This window comes from Zea mays, chromosome 8, assembly GCF_902167145.1.
Source record: "Zea mays cultivar B73 chromosome 8, Zm-B73-REFERENCE-NAM-5.0, whole genome shotgun sequence".
Classification (NCBI taxonomy): domain Eukaryota; kingdom Viridiplantae; phylum Streptophyta; class Magnoliopsida; order Poales; family Poaceae; genus Zea; species Zea mays.
The window spans coordinates 64,192,738-64,203,818 of record NC_050103.1 but is presented as its reverse complement, the minus strand read 5'-3'; the positions used below and the strand labels follow the sequence as shown (position 1 = coordinate 64,203,818).

Below are 11,081 nucleotides of genomic sequence, written 5' to 3'. Positions count from 1 at the left end.
GCATGTTTAGTTTTCTTTGTAATAATATGGACAATTTGCAAAAAAAAAACAGCAAAAATATATTGTATTCCCTAAAATCATTGGCCTGACTGTTTCCTATGAGGCACCTCTCAAAAGCATGAAGACCATGTAGTCATATACGTTAGGTTACTGTTTGCCATATTGATAAGATCTCAACAGGCCAGTGCATGCATCGCACTCGAAAGAAAGCTTTGGCATCATCAACGCAAGGTGTGGCTGCAGCTTATAGCTATATCGTTTCAAGAAATGGATTGCTATCGAAGTCGGAGGGTTTTTTTTTCGATTACAAAACAAAGACAACCTTCATCTTTACAAAGCAAAGACAACCTGCATCTTTGCTTATGGCCGGGAACATCACATCTTAGCAGCGGGAATTCAGCCTCAGGTAAACCTCTAGTAGAGTCTACAGTGTACAGGCTAAAGCTCAGGTCAACCATGGAAAGGATAATGGCACAACTCCGACAACAGGATAAGGAACCCCAATAGGCCAATACTACAAAGCAAAGTGAGACCGTTGGGATTCGACAACAGCACAGCGCTGGACGGCAATGGGTATGTACAGGTACAGTGCTATTGCCGGGGCACTTCGTCCATCCATCATATATCTGGGGATTCAGGGAGCATCTGGTTAAGCCACAAGCCAATGGATCAGGCGGAACAGGATCATCAACAAGCCCTCCTCCGGCTGCCACCGCTCGGGCTTCTAGGGCTCCCTTGGTTGGAGAAAGGATGCCTGCTCTGAGCCGTAGGTGAACTCTTGCCACCAGCTCCATGATTCATGAGGCGACGAGGAGAACCGTTTCTCATGTTTTGGGTATCAGCCTCAAGTTGCTTAGCCTCCTCTTGTAACATTGATAGCTGACACATGCAGGTTCAATGCTAATGACTTACAAGGCCAAGAGTCGTCAAAAGATGCAGGCTAGTCTATTCACCCGAAGTTCATTTTCCTTCAGGCGATCCTGGAGCGTAGTAACAGCTGGACTCAAACTATTGAATAAAATGTGAATCACATAAATTAACTGATATTATGCAGTATATTAATTTAGCTGAAATGAGACAAGGAGACTGTGCTCTCACCAGTACTCCATTAGTTTGCAGAGAGAGTTGTATGTAGATGTATGGTGAATGGATGTAAGAGGGTGAATCTTCCCATCACTGCAACAGATGCATAAACAATTTACCACACAAGAAAGCTGGGATTTTTCTTACCAGGCGTTTGGATCCCTTCATTTTAAAGGAATTGGAATTCACTAAATAAAGTAACTTATTTAATTTGGAATTTGGCATTCCACCACTTTCCAAAGTTCAGATATAAGTTTATCTCAAATTCATAGGGTGGAGGATAGGAAATGATTTTATGCATGATTAGAATTTGTTTCTAATCTGTAACTTACATGACACTCTTCGTTCTACTCCTCTATAGTAAAAATGTAGCACATAAATATCTAGGACATCTTGCTAATAATAGTATACAAATATATTTTGTATAAAAGTGAATTAGCTTAATTGATATATGCCTAAATTACTATTATTAGAATGGAATTCAACTCCAGTGATCCAAACGGGGCGTTATAGTATTGTCAAGAAGAAACTTGAGTTACCAAATATTTTGTTGCATAGCTTGATTATATGCTGATTTCTCCTCTTCAAAGAGGACTCGCTGCATATCACAGTAAGAGATCATCGTGGTGTCCAGCTTGAGGAGATACCTTGTAGGGACCACAAGAAGTGGTACCTCCTTCCCTCTATACTCTGCACCACTGTTGGCAAAAAAAGACTGGATTAGAAAATAGATGGCTGTATTAAACCACACTGCCTTTGGTAAACCATCCATGAATATTTATCAAATATGAGGACCTTTAAGACATTTCATCTTAGACTTATCATACACGATGAACTTAAATACCCTTGATCTCATGAGATATGTCATAAGGCAGCAAGGAAATGACATGTCACTACAGCAACAGCGTATAGGGAACATAGAACAACAATACAATACTAGGGCACTCCTGTTTGCTCATATTTAGTGTATTCAATGGTATAGGCATGCAGTGCCAAAAAAGCATCATGGATTCAATAAGGTGAATGCTGGGGAAAACACAAGGCACCACATCAATAGTTTGATTACATAAGGCACTTGTGACTATAACCATATGACTATGAGAGAGGTTTGTTGGGTAAAACCTGGTTAACATGAAAGTACATTTTATTAATTAATATTAAAGCACAGAAAGCCACCCATTTTGGAGCCAAAGAGGACTAGAACCTTGGATGATGAGGGCATTCATAGTTGCATACTTCCAATATAATGTTTCATTCGAGAAAAAAGAAATGAACAGCTCACGGAGTCCTTAGGGAAAGTAAAGTTGCATAAATTACTTCAATGATACTACATGGTAATCGCAAGACTACAAGGTAGTATACAACTACACATTGCTTGCCGAGTTAAGATTCTAAATATACACATAAACTGTTACTGTAACCTTTTCAAGAAACAAAATGATTTAGATTACTCATTATTTGGATACCTTATGTCCATAGTTGACCAGTGCAAAGCCTCCAGGAGGCTTGGAGTCATATCTGAATCATATGGATCAACATACGCTTCTTGTGTGTTATCAGGATTGTGCGGAACGAGTACGCTTTCTCTGGGTTCATAATTTGTGGAATGATTTGTGTCATGATGGGAGTAGAATCCATAGATCTTCTCCAGGCCTATCACGATCAGAAATATGTTCAGTTAGTTTGCCAGTATACTGTATACCAGTAAGTAGACACATAGCGTAATTATCATTCAAACATTCGGTGTGATAGGGACTAAACTTTAGTTGAGTAGAACCAATCACCCCCTAAGTAGACACATAGTACTTGAAAAGGTTACAGTATTGAACCCAATCGAAATACATTAACCTTAAGCTATACAGTAAGTAAGAGTAAGTAGACGCATAGTTCTTGAAAAGGCTATATAGTTCTTGAAAAGGTTGCAGTAACCTTAGGCTGTACTGTATACCAGTAAGTAAGTAGACAGTTCTTGAAAAGCTTACAGTATTGACCCCAATTGAAATGTCATTGCTATTGTTCAGTTAGTTTGCCAGTATACTGTATACCAGCTTTTCAGCATGATTTATGGTTTTAAGCATTGTCCTTCTAGCGAGCAAAACATGCACAGTTTCTTGAATCATGCATAAAATATAGGTATACGAGAAAAGACCATGAAATAAATGATGTAAGTACATGTGGTATCAAACTAAACCTTGTTATTCTTTGAGACCCTGGAATCCCCTGTGTCCTGTTCCATGCCTTCAACCGATGCAGAATGTGAAGCGGACACATTATCTGATGAACTACAGGATGAATCAAGGTCAATGACTGGATCGATGGCAAGAGGAAGGGGATGCTGTTGTCCACCCTCTGACTGAAAGGCAGTCACTTGGATTTTTCCAACCTGTGTGAATACCAAAATCCAATTAAGTGATATATTAATAAATGATACATGTACTCCAAACAGGATATGAATATGTTATTCATATGGAGTTTATAAGCATTCATACCTTTTGAGCATCTTCACTAAAACAAGAAAATATAAGGCCCACAAAGCCTGTATCCAGCAACTGAAACATTGCTTGGGTACGAACATCTGGAAAATACAACTCATGGGGGTTACCAAAAAAAAAAGTTTGAACTGATTGTAGATGGGCAGCATCTCACAAGAGAATGAAGAGAAAAAACCTATAAAAGCAGATACACTAGTGAATTCTCAAGACCTCCATACTCCATAGGACCATAGCCACCGTCAAATGGTCAACAAATGGACACTCTGCCTTTGTAATAAAGGAAATTATCATCTTAAAGCTCTGGAGCGAAGTTAATGTCTATTTTTACCATGTTCCCAAGCCCGAGTACTCAAAAGCAAAGCTACTTAGTGCCAAGGGCCGCTATCATACTTGGTATACATTATCAGAAACGGCAGGTGGACATCAGTTGGTACCTAGTAAGGGCCAAATCACTTAGAAGAGCATGCAAGCAAATAACAATATAATCAGGAAATTCCTACACATTCCAGTAGGGCATGTTTGACAGCATTTAGGCTATCCTATGAGACAAACAAACACCAACATCAAACTGAGGGCACTTGAGCTAGCTGAAGCACAAATCTGCAAGTGGAGGAAATGTGAATTTCTTACCTACATGGGACGGTAGAACGGTGATATGTGGGTGCGAGTGGTACCATCCGATCACCCTCGTAGTCCTCTTGATGGTGGCCGTCATTTTGTGCGAACAGGAGTTAAGTCTACTCCCGGAAAACCAAAATACCAAATACCACCGCACACAGCACCAAAGGAAGAGGAACAAGCAAAAACTCAGAGAAGAAAAAATGAAGCTGAGAAAAGGATATCTCGGCTTGCGCGGATGCGGCGGCGAGAAGCTCGGGGTTGAGCTCGACGCGGTCCTTCTTCCGCTCGCACCTCATCTGCGGCGACGCCCCCCATACCAGGGCTGTGGCGACCTTGCTGGAAAGCTACAGGTAGGCAAGTAAAACCAATCACGATCCCGTCAGAGGAGAAAACCAAAACATACACCCAAGCATTCGTGCGAAGGGAGAACGGAAAGGATCAGGTATTCAGGTGCGGGTGCGAGTGCGACCGACCTCGATGTCGCCGAGGAGGAGCCCCATGACCTCCTCGGTCTCGGTAGTGAGGGCGTGGGAGAGGCATGTGAGCCACACCTCCTCGCCGATCTTCACCGAGGACAACGACATCTCCGCCACCGTCGATCGGCTGGGGTTTCCGGCGGCGGTGGGGTGGTGGGTGCGGCCGTGCGGGAGAAAACGGGAATTATGTCATTATCAAACTAATGATTCGCTCGAATGTAGAACACGCTTCCTTATTACGCCGTTCTCAAACATTGGCTTACAAATAAAATATCATTTAGAGATTATTTGATAAAGTATTAATTGATTGGACTGTTTTACCTCTAAACTAAAACAACTACTCTCGGTCTCTCGCTCGTTTTCTGTCTCCTCGTGCTCTCTAGACCGCGCAGCATGCCGCCCGAGCTCCCCACGGCAAGAGCAGATGTGTCGGTGTTTCGAGACCGGGGGTCCCTGCGCCGACGAGTGAAATGTCGACGTGTGCCCCAGCCCAGATGGGTCGGCGCGAGGCCGAGCGCGAAGGGGGAAAAGGTGGCCGGAGACGGGCGTGAGAGAGGTGGAAATCCCGCGGCCTTCGTGTTCGTCCCGCGCCCAGGTCGGGTGCGCTTGCAGTAGGGGGGGTTACAAGCGTCCACGCGGGAGAGGGAGCGAGCGGCCTCACGCGAGCGCCTGTCTCGTCCTCGTCCCCGCGCGGCCAACCATCTGTAAGAGGGCCCTGGTCCTTCCTTTTATAGGCGTAAGGAGAGGATCCAGGTGTACAATGGGGGTGTAGCAGAGTGCTAACGTGTCTAGCGGAGGAGAGCTAGCGCCCTAAGTACATGCCATCGTGGCAGCCGGAGAGGTTTTGGGCACCCGGTTCGTGTGGTGTCGTGGCCGTCGGAGGAGCGTTGAAGCCTGGCGGAAGGACAGCTGTCGGGGCTGTCGAGTCCTTGCTAACGTCCTCTTGCTTCCGTAAGGGGGCTGAGAGCCGCCATCGTCATACAGCGTGCGGGGCGCCATCATTACTTTGTCTGGCGGAGCGAGCCAGATGGGACGCCGGTCTTGTTTCCCGTAGCCTGAGTCAGCTTGGGGTAGGGTAATGATGGCGCCTCTTGTTGACGTGGCCGGTCCGCGCCCTAGGTTGGGCGATGTGGAGGCTCCTCCGAGGTCGAGGTCGAGTCCGAGCCCCTGGGTCGGGCGATGCGGAGACCGTCGGCTGAGGCCAGGGCTGAGTCCGAGCCCTGGGGTCGGGCGCAGCGGAGTTCGTCGTCTTCAAGGGCTGAGCCCGAGTCCGAGCCCTGGGTCGGGCGGAATGGAGTTCGCCGTCTTCCGGGGCTTAGCCCGAGTCCGAGCCCTGGGTCGGGCGAAGCGGAGTTCGCCGTCTTCCGGGGCTTAGCCCGAGTCCGAGCCCTGGGTCGAGCGAAGCGGAGCTTCCTATGGTGCCTGAGGCCGGGCCTGACTGCCTGTCAGCCTCACTCTGTCAAGTGGCACTTCAGTCGGTGCGGCGCAGGCGGCGCTGTCCTTCTGTCAGGCCGGTCAGTGGAGCGGCGAAGTGACTGTGGTCACTTCGGCTCTGCTGACTGAAGGGCGCGCGTCAGGATAAAGGTGTCAGGCCACCTTTGCATTAAATGCTCCTGCGATTTGGTCGGTCGGCGCGGCGATTTGGTCAGGGTTGCTTCTTGGCGAAGATAGGGCCTCGGGCGAGCCGGAAGTATGTTCGTCGCTGGAGGGGGGCCTCGGGCGAGGCGGAGATCCTCCGGGGTCGGCTGCCCTTGCCCGAGGCTAGGCTCGGGCGAGGCGTGATCGGGTCCCTCGAATGGACCGATCCCTGACTTAATCGCACCCATCAGGCCTTTGCAGCTTTGTGCTGATGGGGGTTACCAGCTGAGAATTAGGAGTCTTGAGGGTACCCCTAATTATGGTCCCCGACAGTAGCCCCCGAGCCTCGAAGGGAGTGTTAACACTCGCTTGGAGGCTTTTGTCGCACTTTTTTGCAAGGGGACCAGACTTTCTCAGTTGCATTACGTTCTGGTGGGTGCGCGCGAGCGCACCCGCCGGGTGTAGCCCCCGAGGCCTCGGAGGAGTGGTTTGACTCCTCCGAGGTCTTAATGCCTCGCGCAATACTTTGGCTGGTCTGGTCGTTCCCTCATGCGAGCTGGCCGTAGCCCGGGTGAACGGTCGGGTCCCAAGTTCTCGGGCTGGTATGTTGACGCTGTCAACGGTTTGGCCGGAGCCGGGTTTGCGAGAGCAGCCCCCGAGCCTCTGCATAGGGTGAGAGGACGGTTAGGGACAGACTCGGCTTTTTTACATACGCCCCTGCGTCGCCTTTCCGCAAGGAGGAGGGGGGAAAGCGCCATGTTGCCCTCGGAGGGCGCCAAACATGGTGTCTCCGGTGAGCTGCTGGCGGGTAATCCGAGCGGACGTCCGTGCCCCATTTGTTAGGGGTCGGCTAGAGGCCCAGAGGCGCGCCCAAAAGTACCTGTGGGTGATCTGCCGGACCCGGTCCCCTGTCGACGGGGTCCGAGGGCTCGATGCCTCCCTCTAATGGGATTCCGTTACAAGATCGTTCCCGCTGGTCTCGGAAATGTCCTAGGGTACCTCGGGAGCGCAGCCCGAGCCTTGGTTATGTATCGAACGTACCCATGGTCATCCCTCGCTCTGTGTCTGAGGCGGTTGTGAACCCTTCGAGCGCCAGCCTTCGAACCCCTGATCAGTAGTGGGCGCGGAGCCCGAGTAGCCTCAGGCGGTCGTTGAACCCTTCCGAGGGGCCGGCCTTCGAACCTCTGACCAGTAGTGGGTGTGGAGCCCACGCGCTCTGAGGCGGTTGTTGAACCCTTCCGAGGGGCCAGCCTTCGAACCTCTGATCAGTAGGGAGGCTCGGAGCCTGGTTCCTTCACGGAGAAGGATCCTTTTCGGGGTATCCCCCTTTCCCGGTCCCTGTTGTAAGAGAGAGAAAGAGGAAAAGGAAAAGGGTACAAAATCGAACGACGCGGCGTACCTTTTTTGACGCAGTCATTATGGCGAAGGCGAAGCGTCGCTTGCTTCTCCTGCCAGAGGCGCCGCCTGTCCCGCCACAGAGTTAATGCGACGGGGCGAGTGGTTCACGGGGCAGCCGTTGCGCGTGCGCGAGCCGTTCGAGGAACGGAACACGGGCGCGTCGTCTTCACGCCGTGAGAGAGGGTTCTCTCGCTGCCCCCGGATGGGACGTAAGCTTGGCTGACGACGTGACCGCTGCTCCTTCCCGCCTACCACCGCCATTTCTGCCGGCCCATTTTTGGCCGCATTGACCGTCGCGCCAGGCTGGCGCTGCTGGGTCGTGCGTAGGGTTGCCTCGAGTCGTGGTACTGGTTTCGCAGTCGAGGAGGCGTGGCAGTGGCGCGGGTGGCGGTGCAGTTGCTCGTACGCAGCATCCGGCGCGCCGGTTGCATGACGCGTGGGCTTGGGCCTCCATGCTGGGCGTGTTGGATGTCGGAGAGGTGTGCCCACTTGGCGCGGTTGCATGCCGCCTGCATGGCTGCCCGCCCTTTCGCCCGCTGGTCTAGGCAAAAGTGGAGGGCCGCTTGTAACCGCTGGGCGGTTGCATGCACCGCGCACGGCGGTTTGGCTTCTTCTGCTCTGGGCCAGCTTGCATGACGTGTGGGACCCAGCCCCCGAGCCGTAGGGGGAGGACCTTGGAGCGTGTTGGAGAAGACTCAGCCCACAACGGCTGGGGAGGCAAGTAGGGAGAGTCGCCTTTAAAAGGAGGGTGACCCCTTGAAAGGCGACCATGTCTTCGCGCTCCCTTATGCATCGTGTCTTTCCACCTTCCAAGCCCCCGGATGGGGGATGCCCGCAGCCCTTCTGCCTTGTCGCTGGAGGGACGCAACTCCGTGGGAGTCGGTACCTTTCAGCCATCGTTCAGCTTCAAGGATTTTCATCATGAAGCCCGACTGCACCCCTCCGCCGGCGGTCACCCAAGACGGTGACCTCCAGTTTGATGGCGGGGGAAAGCAAGCCGGGCTGCGGCCTCTGCCCCTCCCTCAGCCTCAAGGATTTTCATCATCAGTGCTGGGGAGGGGAGTGTGCCGAGTTGGGGTCGGCCCCTGCGTGGGCGGTGGCCCGCTCCTTCCCTCAGTGATCGGGGGGAAGGGCGTTCGCCGTTCGCGGCGCCGGCAGCTGCCGCGTGCCCGGCTCTCGGACCCGAGTGGCTTCGGAGCCGCTCCCGGCGCCGCCTTCCGCCACGGCAGCTGGAAGAGGTTCTTCCGCCGACGAGATAGCCGGGGCCACCCACGGACCGACCTCCAACTCTACGGCCTTCTGCCCGTCCTTGCCTCACGAGTTTGGGCACGGGCGGGGACCTCCTGGCAGCAACATCCGCCCTGAGGTCATCGCTGCTGCTGTTCGCCCCCCCGGAGCAGAAGTCGTCGTCGTCGTCGCTGCTGGAGCAGGTGATGGCGTGCCATTCGTCGGTCTTCTGTCGCTCCGCAGGCCCCCCTGATCGAGTGGGGTTGTTCGTACCTGCGGAGGTGGAACCGGAGTTCCGTTTGTAACGGCACATTGAATGCCGGTCTCTTGTTCATTGTGGCTGTCGAGGCCTGAACATGTATGTATTTTTGGCGTGGAGCCGTGTTTTTTCCTCATCTTCGAGCACTAAGACTCGCCTGTTGGTTGTCTGAACCGCTTCACCAAGCGTGAGTCGCCCCGTGCAAAGGTGACGAGTGAGGTATCCGTATCCCGGAGGCGTAGGAGTTCCTCGGCTCGGTCGGCCTTGTTGTCCGAGGCTTCTCTTGCCTAGTTTAAGGAACCCCTCGGCCGCTCTTCGATGGGCCGAGGCCAGGGGTAGCGGTGTTAGCACGGACAGAGGCAGAGTTGGCTCGAAAAGAAGACTTGGTCGGCCGGAGCCTGGCCGGGTCGTCCGTTAGCGGGACCGACGCCAGAGTTGATCTGCCGAGGCCTCGGGCCGGGCTGATGTCTTCGGGGGATAGCTGGGCGAGGCCTCGGGGTGACCAGCCGAGCCGCCTGCTCGAGCCGGATTCTTGGAGAGGACCCTGGCGGCGATAGCCCGGGCGTGATGATGATGTCATCCTTCAGAGTGGAGATCCTCGGACCGCGTCGCCGTCCGAGGCTAGGTCGGACCTCGCCGAAGGTATAGTCGACGCCGAGGGTGCTGCTGCTCCCTTCAACTGTCGAGATCCGAGCCTGCAGGATCGGATCATCTTGTAGTGTGTGTTTTCTGCGGCCGCCGAGGCCCAAACACACCCTCGCCGTGTTGTAAAGCTGCGCTTCTTTTCCTCTTGTTTCGAGTATCTGGACTTTTTCGTCGGTAACAAAATTGTCTGTGCGAGCGAGAGTTACTCTTCACGGAAGGTGATGAGTGAGGTATCCGTATCCCGGAGGCGTAGGAATCCCTCGGCTCGGTCGGCCTTGCCGCTTACGCGTGCTCTTGCCCGTCCATGGGGTTCTGTCACCGACGCAGTCGAGAAGGCTCGAAGAATCGCTTCGGCAGAGGAACTTTCGAACGTGAAGACTTGTTCGGTCCGCGGAATCACTTATCTGAACGTGAGTTACTTATCGCAGAAGGTGATGAGTGAGGTATCCGTATCCCGGAGGCGTAGGAGTCCCTCGGCTCGGTCAGCCTTGGATGCTTACGTGTACTCCGTCGTTTTCAGGATCCACTTTCGAAGTAGTCGAAAAGCACGAAAGACATTCTGGCAGAAAGGATCTTTTTTCGAGGAAAAAATTCGACGCAGAGGGGGTTCCCCCTGGGTTCCCCCCTTTTAGCCCCCGAGGGAGGGTCGGGCTTTGCCGAGGCAAGGCTGACCCTTCCTTGATGACTAAACTTTGCGTGGGAGCGAGGTATATGAACAACTTGAAAACATCTTAAGGGTAGAAGCGACGTAGCTATTGGATGTTCCAAGCGTTGCTGTAGACCTCGCCTTGGCTGTTGGCCAGCTTGTATGTTCCGGGCTTCAGAACTTTGGCGATGACGAACGGCCCTTCCCAGGGAGGCGTGAGCTTGTGCCGCCCTCGGGCGTCTTGTCGCAGCCGAAGCACCAGATCGCCCACCTGGAGGTCTCGGGACCGGACCCCTCGGGCGTGGTAGCGTCGCAGGGACTGCTGGTACCGCGCCGAGTGTAGTAAGGCCTTGTCCCGAGCCTCTTCCAGCTGGTCCAGCGAGTCTTCTCGACTAGCTTGGTTGCTTTGGTCGGCATAGGCCCTCGTCCTCGGAGATCCGTATTCTAAGTCTGTGGGCAAGATGGCCTCGGCCCCATAGACTAGAAAGAACGGCGTGAAGCCCGTGGCTCGGCTCGGCGTTGTTCTCAGACTCCAGACCACCGAGGGGAGTTCCTTCATCCATCGCTTGCCGAACTTTTTGAGGTCGTTGTAGATCCAAGGCTTGAGTCCTTGTAGAATCATGCCGTTGGCATGCTCTACTTGCCCATTCGTCATG

The 11,081-nt window shown here is 52.7% G+C and overlaps 1 pseudogene across 1 annotated transcript; it reads right to left on the bottom strand.

The window, feature by feature from the left end:
- Positions 1–248: 248 nt before the first annotated feature.
- Positions 249–4,863, bottom strand: LOC100501239 (Mov34/MPN/PAD pseudogene; annotated as a pseudogene). The gene is made up of 9 exons (NR_159545.1): positions 4,670–4,863; positions 4,418–4,540; positions 4,206–4,293; positions 3,573–3,658; positions 3,275–3,466; positions 2,550–2,736; positions 1,623–1,781; positions 1,099–1,176; positions 249–980 (listed from the first exon to the last, which is right to left on the bottom strand). The product of NR_159545.1 is annotated as a Mov34/MPN/PAD pseudogene (transcript).
- Between the last annotated feature and the right edge of the window lie 6,218 nt (positions 4,864–11,081).